Genomic DNA, 12,256 nt, shown 5'->3' with positions numbered 1-12,256 from the left:
GATCCTGGTGACATTTTGGCAACCCTTGAGCCTACAATATGCAAGTGCAGGTTGCGGAAGGACACAAATGAACTCAAACTCACTATTTTGAGAACATAGCAAGAAGCTTAGCCTCGGAGCTCTAAATATTCAGCGAGAGGAAGGTGTGTGTTATTGCCAGCCAATTTTTTGACCCGGGGCTGCAGCGTGAGTCAGCAGCGCAGATGTCTGCTGCTAGCACTGCTCACATCTGGAGAGCCAAGGACACACAACGAATGTCATCAACATGTTGCTTCATCTGGCTTCAAGCGGGCAGAAAAAACATCATCCTGATTAGTGGATCTAAACCAGCAGGGCCATGTCAGGGGTTGTTAGTCATGTCAAGCCAGCAACCAAAAACTATAAATACAATTAGCTGTAGAAAAAAAAAACACACTCTTTTAAAAAAAATAAAAAATCAGAGCAAGGCCTCGGTGGACAGGCATGAACAAGGTGAACAATAGTGCTATTATGTTATTTTGACAGTAAAAACAACTACGTTTTAATGGCTCATACAGCTGTAAACGTTAGCTCACGGCGAGGGGCATCTAATTTAATTTTACAGTTTATAATGTAGCTCTGAATTATATTATGCATTCAGGCATGCTGTTCGATAATTATGTTAAAGGTGTAGCATTTAATTTCTGCACCAAACAGAATTAAAATATAATATAATGACTGCCATTCCCTTGTGAAAAAGAAGTACACTTTTTCTTAAGATTATTTATTACAGAAATATATTTTTAAAAAGTCTGCCTAACTGCAATTTGAATGTAAGATTTTTGGACAATTAATTGGGTAACAGTTTATTTCGATAGTCCACTTGAGACATTCTACTAACAGTAAGTAACTTTGCAACTACATGTCAACTAGCAGTCATTAGAGTATTAGTAGACTGTCTGCTTAATAACTTCTAACACTTTATTTTGATGGGTCCACAACATACAACATACTGACTATGAGAATATTTGCAAGTATATGTCAACTTATCCTAACCTAACAGTCTACTCTGAGAGTTAGTATAGAAATGTAGTTGTGGACTATCAAAATAAAGTGTAACCATTAATTGCATTTTAATTACAATTAAAAGAAAAAAGTTTTAAGTTTCAATTAGTATTTTAATGCAATAAGTTAAACTTAAGAGTGCTTTTTTATGCTTGTAATTAGTACATCTTTATAGGTTATTTTATAATTATTTCTGTTGTCTTTGAAATATGGTTAAAGTGTACTTCCAAAATCACTGACAATCATTTATGGTAAACTAAAATATATTTTAAAGTAATTTCTTTTATGTCATGTGTTTAAATATATTTATAATTACAAATTTGTAATGATGAACTTGCAGTTTAGTATATTTAACTTTAACATTAACTTGAAATATAACATTGAAGAAAACACTACATTTAAAATTATAATCAAGTACTTTATATGTGCTTCAGTATGTTAGTCAACATAACACAAATAAGTGTACTTATTTAAAGCATGAAAAAGATTGTAAAACAATGATTTAAAATGTACCTTTGATGTACCTTTTAATTTGACATTTTTCAAACCTTAAGTCTTAAGCACACTTAAGTAGCCTTATATTTTATTAATATTACATTATCTGCAACCTACACAAGTATACATACATACATACATACATACACACACACACAGACACACACACACACACACACACACACACACACACACGCACACACACACACATACATATATATATATATATATATACACATACATACATACATACATACATACTTACATATATACTGTATACTTATTAAGTATAAAATATTTAAGTACACTACAAGTGGACATTCAGTACTATTAAGTGCACTTCTGCATTTCACTTCTTAACCAGTAAACAGATAATGGCAAATTTGCATCAGAGTGAGCCTATGTTGCCATGTTGGAATAATCAGGATTGCCAAAATATACAGCAATGTTTTGATAGCATATTGATAATAATTAATAAAGATTTTGCCAATGAATTAGTGATTAGTCAGGTCTTTGTGTTGTGCATGGAGAGAATATTCTTTGTCAACATAAAACACCAATTGAGGGAATATAGGCCTAATCTTTTGGAAGATTGGTGTTCCAACTCTCCAGCAGAGTTCCAGAGACCTGTAGATCAATGCCAAGGTACAGTGAAGCTGTTAATGCGGCATAAAGGTACCTGCCCTAAGATATATGTGTTTCTCTTATTTTGTCACCTGTCTGTAGTTTTATGTGGTCAGTTTGCTATGTCAGGTGATTTGACAGTGCTGCTGTTGTTCAAGTGGTTTTTCAGCAGTACAACTACTTTGGTTTTAATGTTGTCTTGTAGGGGTTTGTATTGTGCAAAACAGCACAGCACTGACAACAGAGCTGCAAGCAAGTGATTAAATAATGCTGTCATCAATTTTATTTCATTTTATAGAGCATCAAAAAAATTTGAAAGAAAAAGAGGGAGATTTTCTCCTCCTCATTGTGACCTTTATATTGCTTACTGGGGGCTGTATGTCAGCATTCTCTGTAAATTATATTTAATGTGCAATCATGCAAAAACCTTTTAAAAAATGCTTTTATTTTTATTTTGGATAGGACAGTAAGTTGACAGGAATCGTAGGAAATGTTCGCGAGCCGGGACTCGAACTCAGGACGCCCAGAGCGCAGCGGCATTACATGTCGGCACGCTGCCTACGAGGCTATTGCATGCTGACAATCATATATATTTTTTAATGTAATTCCATTGTTGTATAGTTAAGTTTATATTATTATTGCAAAAATGAATAGAAATATTGTATGACGCAATCTTAATACAAAGTTGATGTTTTCTAAGTTAAAACAAACAAATAAATAAATAAACCTTGAGAAAGCATGTACACTTTCTATTATAAACTTTCTATTTATAACCTTTTTGCTCACTGTGTATTGCATATCACCTGGGGACCCGCAGCACAGCACATTTTGTCTGTCTTATCTGACAGACTCAGTTCAGTACCACTCTCTGCTATGATTTGAATCGGGTGTATTAAATAAGGAAGTCATACAAAATATGCAGTGCTGGGGGTCCTTCAGGGCCCCATTCTTTGTACACAATAATACATCTAATATGATGTGACAAATCTTAGATCTTCTAATCATAATTCATCTCTTCTAATCAAATTTGGCTTTTCAAATGCATTTGCGAATTTGATTAAAGCATCAAAATTATGTTGTCTGAGATTACAGTGAATTCTCATTGGAAAAGGCAGATGTATTGATACTTACAACCATGGTCAGCAAAGCAGTGATTGGCTGCTAGTATGACAGCAACAAAATCACATCATCAATAAGAGTTTTAGACAAGTAGAATCTTTACAATATCAATATCAATACAATATGAATCTTCAGTTTCAATGGCAGCGCAGATGGTACCTTTTACAAAGTTCCCTGCATCTCTTGCACCATATCAAGCACAGTAGCTGTCATCACTCAAATTAAAGGACAGCACTGGACAGGATGTGGAAAATCTGATTAGCCAAAGTAATAATTAACTGACTTTTTATTTTTGTTGCCCTACTCTGAATTTTACATGTTACATTTACATAATTGGAATAGGAGAAACTACTTTAACATGACCTTTAAGTGCAACTGCTGCTGCTTTAACATGCATGACTATCTCTGGATGTTAACTTACACACTCATTGGTTCAGAATCACACCCAGTATTGCACAAACTCCAGGTTTCTTAATCTAATCGTGTTCTGTAATAATGTGGCAAGTCTTTTTTTCATGTAATTAGTTACCATTGCTGCATTATAATGATCCTCGGAAGCACTTTAATTAGATTTGAATCATTAATGAGAAACTCATGGTTAATGAAGTTTGATTGGACATGTGAGTGTGCAGAGACAGACCCACATGTACGCTTGCACAACACACACACACATTCTCATCACGTTACTAAATGAAGGGATTTAGATAAATTAAACATTTTTGTAAAGTGTTATTTCCAGGAGTAAAGTGTGTTTGTGCATATATATGTGTGTGTGTGTGTGTGTGTCTATATTTTGGGGACACATTTGCACTCCCAAAACCTCCTTTTGGAGACGTCCTTATTTTTAAAAAGTATAAAAATAAATAATTTAAAGAAAGTTCTCTGTTTGTATTTGCGGTAACAAAGAGCAAGGGCTTATTTTGGATACTGTCTTCCTATTGACATCTGATTGCATTTTCAGTGTTCACGCATTGTAAACAACATATGCTCTTTTTTTACCTCGTCATTTTTTGAAGGAAATTGATGAGGTTTTTCCCCTCATTGTACTTGAATTTTTGGAGATTACTTGAAAACTGGATAATTTAATTAGAATATTGAAAATACAGTTTTAAAGTGCTCAGTTCTAAATAGCACTGCACATCTAATTTTGTTTGCATATTGAATTAATGTCTTTCTGTTTGTCAATGTGTAATACTTGCAAGATCTACAAGGTCAATGTCATATACAGTACACCAACTATTGCACAGGTAGTGTGCTGCTAATACACAATAGTACCTTTTTCTGTTTCTTTTATAGGGGTCAAATTTGCAATTCTGTCATGCTTGTTAAGCTTCACAGAGCCACAATTCCTTGATGAAAAAAAAAACAACTTCCTCTTTTATGGCGTTCATTTTTTTCTCTTCTAATCCTACACTGATGCTGTTCACTTGCATTACCATGACTTTCCTGAAAACGACTGCATAACCCTTAACCTTGGTCAGGGGCGCATTGACGCACAGGGGCCTACACTAGGTAGGGGGCCCACTGGCTGCAGGGAAATCATATTTTTTGAATAATTATTTGTATATAATGGAGTTTGCAGCAGTGCCAACAGCATTCTGTAAACAAACTCGCACTCGTTTTCAACGACTGGTTGTAGTACGGTTCAGTTTAGGTTTCCCCCACACAGTTTGTATAGTTGGTATGTTCCACGTGTACGCGTAATGCACAATGCATGCGCTACTAGTAAAGAAGCCCGGTGTTGTGCCGAATTCTGCACAAGTGTGGTTTATGTTAACGCGCAGATTAACAATTAACACTGTTGTGTGAAAGGAACTGGACCAGACAACTTTCTGTAAGGTCATAAAGTGCGAGTTCAGTAACTTGTGGATGCTTCAAAGTCTCAATTTTAAATCCGGGGATGGAAAAATAGGAATCGTCCTATTGCTTAAATGTGATCATTAAACTTGATAATGCGGCTATGATAATTTGTCGCGAGCACAGCATGCTTCAAAATAAAAACGCAGTTAGCAATCACCAAATAGCCCACATTTATGCCAACATGCCAAGTGTTGTTTAGATATGCTCATGATGAATAATTAATATTTTGTGTGATTTATGGTCTTTAAATCATAAAATTCGGCCAGAAAAGTTTTGGTGGCATTTTCTTTTCATATTACCTCCGTGATGCCTGTAATAATTTAGTGTTTACTTTGTGTACAGGCTATAATTCTGGTGTTCCACAAGCGCCACCTTCTGGCAAAAGAGTGAAGTTGCATATTTACTTATATTCACATTTATGCAGAACAGTGGTGTGAATGTTGACTGGCATATTAACAAGAAAAAAAAAAGATATGTTATACATAAATAATTTTCAGGAAGCTTAAAAAAAGTTTTCGGGGGGGGGGGGGGGGGGGGGGGGGGCTATCATAATGCTGTAGCCTAGGGGCCTCTGGTTATCCTGACATTGGCTCATGGCCATTTGGTCATAAGAAATCCATTGAGGCATTGCGGCGGATACTCATAGCGCTCTTTACCATCTAAGTGCCTGAAGGTATTGCACGCTTGAGCCTTTTGACCTCCTGTTACCATTGTGTGTGATGTGGGAGGATTCACAATTTTTTTCATAGCCCTTGAACTTTCACTGTTGCAGAAATGTTGTGTTGATGGTTTTTAATTTAAAGAATTTAATTGTTGCTCTTGACCATGCAGTAGACCCTAGTCAGGCTAAAGTGGCATATTTAATTTCTGTCAGCAATAAAAATGAGGCTGTGAGTGACTGCAGTTCCTCCACCCTCCATACGTCCACGTATTTCCTTGTTCAAAACATCAAGAAAACAGGATTCTGATGAAACTAGATATATTTGTCTTTTGTAACTAATGTCAAGAGATGAGGTAAGTATTATAAATTAAATATATAAATAAAAATTAGTCTAATATAGAAACATGGCATGTAGAAGTTGGCCTTCAGCAGTTTTTACAGAGCAGTGGATGTGACTTGTCACTCGTACAGTCTCACAGAAAATACCAAAGATGCCCTAGCAGGCCTGACGGCCAAAAATAAAAAAACACGGAACATAAAATCTCAGATGATAACGATTCCATTACTACATTATATCTTTACATAGCAAATATATATTTTCTGATTCTATATGTAAAATTTTTAATTCAGCTTCCATTAGGTTTGAACTTTTTTTACATATTTAATGAGCTTTATGTGTGTTGATCAGTGTTAATATGTGAATAAAAGTCTTAATTAAATCTGTTCATCATATAAAGCGATTACATCAAGTCAAGTAAAATCACATTTATATATCACTTTATACAACAAGCTTCTTAATAACAGTGTTAATGTTGCAGAATTCATCAATTCAGATCAGCGTTGATTCAGATCAGTTCAATAACTGTCAGTTTAATATATTATGAAATGATTTCAGTTCAGCTATAATCAGCTCTACAGAAGACAGTAGTGTCATTCAAATCAATACAATGTTGATTCAGTTTAGCTCAGTAATTGTCATGTTGCAAAGTTTATCAGTTATGAAACTCAATTCAACTATAATTCATGTCTATAGAAGATGATAGTGTCATTATTCAGATCATTTTAGTCAAATTTTTTTCAATTAAATTATTATAACTAATAAATAATAACTCTGTTAATGTTCATAAATTCTAAAAAGCGTTCACTTCAGCTTTAAGCAGAATTCAACAGTGTCATTATTCAGGGCAAAATATTTAGGGTCTTTTCAGAAGTCTTATTAAGCAGCTTGATTCGTATGGATTACTTTAAGATGTTCTTATGAATGTTTTGAAACTTGAAGATTTTGGTGGAAAGGACTTTCAATGGAGAGAAAAAAATGGAGAGTTCATCTCACCGACTCAATGATCGGGTTGTACTGTAGCTCACTGGACTGCATGACCTTCAGTGAAAAATTACAAAGTTTGTCTGGTCCTTACAAAAAGCTATCATTTGGCTTCAGAAGATGTGAAAGTCAATTTTTCCTGAAAATTTTAACCTTTTTAATGTATTTTTTTTATCTTTGGTTGAGTTACGCCCATGTCACAGGAAGCTTTCTTAAACACGTGCAGTAAGTGCAAATTTATGATGTGACAGCTCTAGATTTACAGTAAACCAAACATTTGTTTTTCGTTTCCATCTGGCATGTGATGGGTGAGATGGGGGTCAGCAGCCCCCAATGGCAAGTCATTTCCTGTTATTCTGTTACAGATGTCTTATTTTTAAAGACGTTTTAAGAAGAGAGAGAGAGAAGAAGAAGCGAGAATCCTCTAAGAAACCAGCCTTCACAAATCAGACTGCAGTACTGGATTCTGACAGCCAGACAGTTCTAATGACGACCTGGTTTTCTATGCCTCCTGTTCTCTTTTTCAACACACACACACACACACACACACACACACACACACACACACACGCACGTGGATGCTCTGGCATCTTCCCTTTCCTCAACAGCAGGCTGTGCTGTGTGCTATGTAGGGCAAAATAAATGAGCAAAGTCTATTCTTATAGCGCCGTGGAGTCCTCTGCCCACCCCTTGCACTGCCCACTGCATTTATCTGCTACTAACTCACTTCATATATAGTGTGAAACTATCATTTTATCACAGTGATGTGGCAGTAGGTTAGACGATCAAAGGTACATCATAAAGCAGCAGTGTTTTTATGAGGTCTGCGTGACCTGGTTGGGCCTCTGTGTATGTCACTGAGGTGGCGCAGGCAACTGAGCTGTTGTGAGACAAATAAATGAATCTAGCAAACAGGTCCGAAGTGGAGAGGTGTGCAACTCTTCCATCTGCTGGTCACCTTGAGTACTGCACAATTGATTGATAGTGATATTGGTTTAAATTCTTTGCTATGACTTGTCACTGAATGGTATATGAAATAAAAAGTGACACTTGTTATGATACTGTAGGGACATTGAAGTCAGTAACTCAAGAGTTTATTGGTCTTTTCAATACTCTTTCAATGGGGACTGAGGTTTTCAAGCTTCAAAAAGAACCATGGCAGTATCATAAAACTCTATTTTACATCTATTTTAAGTCTTTTGAAGGAACATGATAGCTTTAAGGAGGACACCGAAATTTACATTGTTATTCACTGAAAATCTTGACATTTGCCCTAGTTCTCTCTGATGACTTTATGAGTGATTCATAACGAGTGTGAGTATGGTAAAAAAAAATAATAATTTCCAACTTAAAAATGTGTCAGATCCGACCAGCAGGTGTTTGAAAGTTGAATGGTTTGCATTCATTCACTCTGTTTATTTGTTTGTTTGTTTCTTGCTCTCTCTGCAGACTGTCTACAAGCCCTGGCTCTGCGCTCAGTATTTCCAGAGTCCTCAGTCAGGCTGCAGTCATAAGATTCCCTGTGAACAGTACTGTCTTGAGGTCCAGCAGAGGTGTCCGTTCATATTGCCTGACAATGATGACCTTATACATGGTGGAACTCCCAGTTTTATATGTGCAGGTTGGTATACATATATTTGCACAGTTATCAGGAAAGATCCGCAAGATCAGCAGGAAACCAAGTTTGACTTAAATAATAATAATATTAATTTAAAAATCATGTTATTGTTTCATAGAGCAGAACTCATTCATTTCTCAGTATAATCTCAGCACTTCTAAAAAATGTAAATAGATTGGAAATACTGAAATTGAAACAAGCTATTAGTGACATCTGTTGGACAATTGCTGAAACTGTCAGACCTCTGCTCAAAACAAAACAAAACCCTTTAAACAATAATTTAGTAGTCAGTTAACGTAACATGAGAAACCGAGCAACACATCCACTGCTTTCTTCCCTTTGAAATGAACTACATTAAATACATTCAATTTCAATGTATGAACTTGTTCTGTATAAAACATAAATGCAAGGCATTAAAAATGGGACAAATTTATATAGTAACATATATATCTTGCCAAATCAAATATATGTGTTTATGTACGTGTACATTTTTGGACATATATGTCATGTAGATATATAGCCATCCTGAAACCCATCAATACACATTGATATTGTTGACATATATGGTTGCTACATATAAACAAACATCATATATATTATTAACATACAGTATGCTATATCTTATATCTTCAACTAGAGAATGCATGCATGTAAAAATTATAAATGGCCTTATAAGCAACACACACTGCAATAAAACTGAATTCTCATGCAATATTGCATACATCTCATTTCTGTATTCCACATAACAATCTTCATGTACATCAACCTAATCTCTTATACTCATCAATAATAATATCATTCAATGATCATATCATTCTGTAATCAATGAATAGTTTAATAATTATAAGAACAATATTAACAATCAACATTATTTACATCATGTTTTTAAATGAGGAAAGCTATTCATCATATAGGAGCCAACAATATTAGCAGTAACAGTATTTTTTAAGTTAATTTTTGAGCTTGAACAAATGACAAAAGCATACAAATAGTTGATGTACTATACTAGCACTAAACTAGCTTTTTCTCAAGTGTGAGCATCTTGGCCTTAATTATTTGGAACTTCATCTTTCCTAATTACTTATGAGCTGACCATTTATTTCTGCTTATATTCAGCTTTAATTTGCATACGTTGTCACAGGAATGTCAGTGCCATGGGATGCAGCACACAGAAGCATCTTTGTATTTAACACTGCAGCCTTATACTTTTCTTTAATTCATGATGAAACAGCCAAATGCTTTTCAAAGCACGTACAAATACTTTACATGGTGAAGTCTTCAAACAGCTTTAAAAACCTGCTTTCATTTTTTAGCGTATGATGAAGCAGTTAGCACCTTTAAAACCTTTCACAAACCTTTGAAAACATGATGAAACAACAAAATGCCTTTAACATGCATTTTAATGGACAGACCTTTTAATCCAAAGACTTTTTAATGCAAGATGGAATAGTTAATCATAAGATTTTATGAATATTCAGTTTATACAAATATCTTACTGTTTAAAGTAATAATTTTAGGGCAACCCCAGCTAACAAAAATATGTCCATTTAAAAAAATATATATTTTAAAACATCCTTTTTTCCCCGTTTTTGAGAACATTAGCAAAAACAATAAGGGAATGTATAATTAGGGAGCATTACTTAGGGAGAATGTTCTCTGAACTTCTTGAAACTAGTTAATAGTGATATTTAAAAAAATGTTACACTAACATGCAAATAAAATGTTTCAGAAAAAATGTTCCTTAAATGATGTATAGCTCAAATTTTTTCCCCAACATTTTGGTATGTTATTAAAGACCAGATAACTTTAAACGAATGTTCATAACTTTGAGAAAATCTTGCCAGAACTCAGGACTTTTTTCATAAACACAGTCAGACAGGCGTACTGGTGTGTCATACAATGTGCAAGAGTTTTCCAAATAAAACACTGATGTGTGTTTTTGCATACACCCCAGGGTTCAAACCAGACATCAACCAGGAGCCAGAGTGCTGTGATGTCCGGTGGGACCAGAAGTCCAACAACCGCTCCCGCGGCACTTTAAAAAGAACTCACCCTTCTTGCCAGCACACATCCGTGACTTCCTCGGGGGCTCCACGGCTCGGGCAGGGCCGGCTGAAACTTTGCTTGCTGGTCCTAGTTCTTCTCCACACTGTGGCTACCATGACGGCCAATCAGAACTCGACCTGCCTGACCGCCATCTTTCCACTGGACGACAACGCCCCCAGAGAAGAGTGATTGGACGATGCTGGGCTGGACAACTCTAGCGTATCCGCATGCTCCAACACATCTCGCTTCGGGCTTGTCAGTAAAGAAGCCCCACACTCAGAGAGGCTCTAAGTGAGGCTAACAGTCTCAACCAGAGAACATTTAACCACTCTTGTCATCAGCACCTTGTGGGGTTTGGGGAAAACAGCGAACAGGGCACAGGACAAAAGATAAGCATAATATGAAGAGTTAGAACATGCCTCCACAGAGACTTCTCACTCTCTTCTGGAACACACATTGTGACACACACACTCTCTCAGACACACACACATACACACAAAATGTCATTTCACTTTGCACTAGGAGATTATCTAACTTTTCCCTTTTAGTTTCAGCTGTTATTTTCACTTCAAGATGGTTTTAACTTCTGTTCAGTGGTTTCAGAGCAACCTGGAAAGTGACTTGAGTGTCCATGGTCCTGTCAAATTCTACTTTACTTACTTTTACTTTTGTCATTTAGCAGACGCTTTTGTCCAAAGCGACTTACAATTCTCTCTTTATATGTTGCGTGCCAGTATTTTGAGAGTCTTCAGCACCATTATACAGGATACAGATTCGCATCTCTCTTTCAAATGCATAAATTTTCATCCTGAATAAAATGTTTTTAAATTAAATGTACTCAAAGCCTCAAAATCAAAGCATCAATTGGCATCCTCTCTAATTAGTAAATGTTGTTTTTCTTCTCTGCCTTCTAAGAAACAGATACAACCACCTCGCATTATATTAGAAAATGATGATTATTCCCCTAACTGTATGAGTTTGCTGCAGTTTGTCTTTACTACCATGAGATAGTTCTGTTTATTCCAAGATCTTCATCTCCATATCATGTACATGACTTACTACTGCTGTACACTCTCAGAAAAAAACAAAAAAACACTGTTAGTAGATAATAACGTAAACTCTCACTGTACCCTTTCAAAAGGTACTATATACTAATTTGTACCTTAAAGATACTGATATGAACCTATTAGGGGCAAGTAAGGTACAAAGGTGTACCTTTTGAAGGGGTACGGTCCTAGTGACAGCTTTTGGTACCTTTTTTCTTTTTTGAGAGTGAATAGATTCCAGAGTGTAAAGACCCCACTGTGTCAGTACTCATTTAAATACAAATATTGTCTACAACAGGTCAAAATTATCAAATGAACAGGGCGTTGGCACACAACTGTAAGGGAGAAGGTATTTTCATACATGACACTACTTTATTATGCACTTTATTCATTTAAAAATGTGCTAAACCCTTCAGCCTTTCTGCATTAATTGCATCTTAGAT

The 12,256-nt window shown here is 35.5% G+C and overlaps 1 pseudogene across 1 annotated transcript in view; it reads left to right on the top strand.

Annotated features, from left to right (window-relative positions):
• The window catches only part of LOC306872838 (NALCN channel auxiliary factor 1-like), a 61,507-nt pseudogene extending 50,551 nt beyond the window's left edge, over positions 1-10,956 (top strand). Inside the window, exons 2-3 of the transcript in view lie at positions 8,553-8,728; positions 10,676-10,956. The product of the transcript in view is annotated as an NALCN channel auxiliary factor 1-like (transcript). The remainder of the gene's footprint in view (positions 1-8,552; positions 8,729-10,675) is intronic.
• Positions 10,957-12,256: the final 1,300 nt, after the last annotated feature.

The sequence above is a fragment of the Barbus barbus genome (assembly GCF_936440315.1).
Source record: "Barbus barbus genome assembly, chromosome: 7".
Classification (NCBI taxonomy): Eukaryota; Metazoa; Chordata; class Actinopteri; order Cypriniformes; family Cyprinidae; genus Barbus; species Barbus barbus.
Note: the sequence above shows the minus strand (reverse complement) of the source record. Positions and strands in the feature narration are given on the sequence as shown.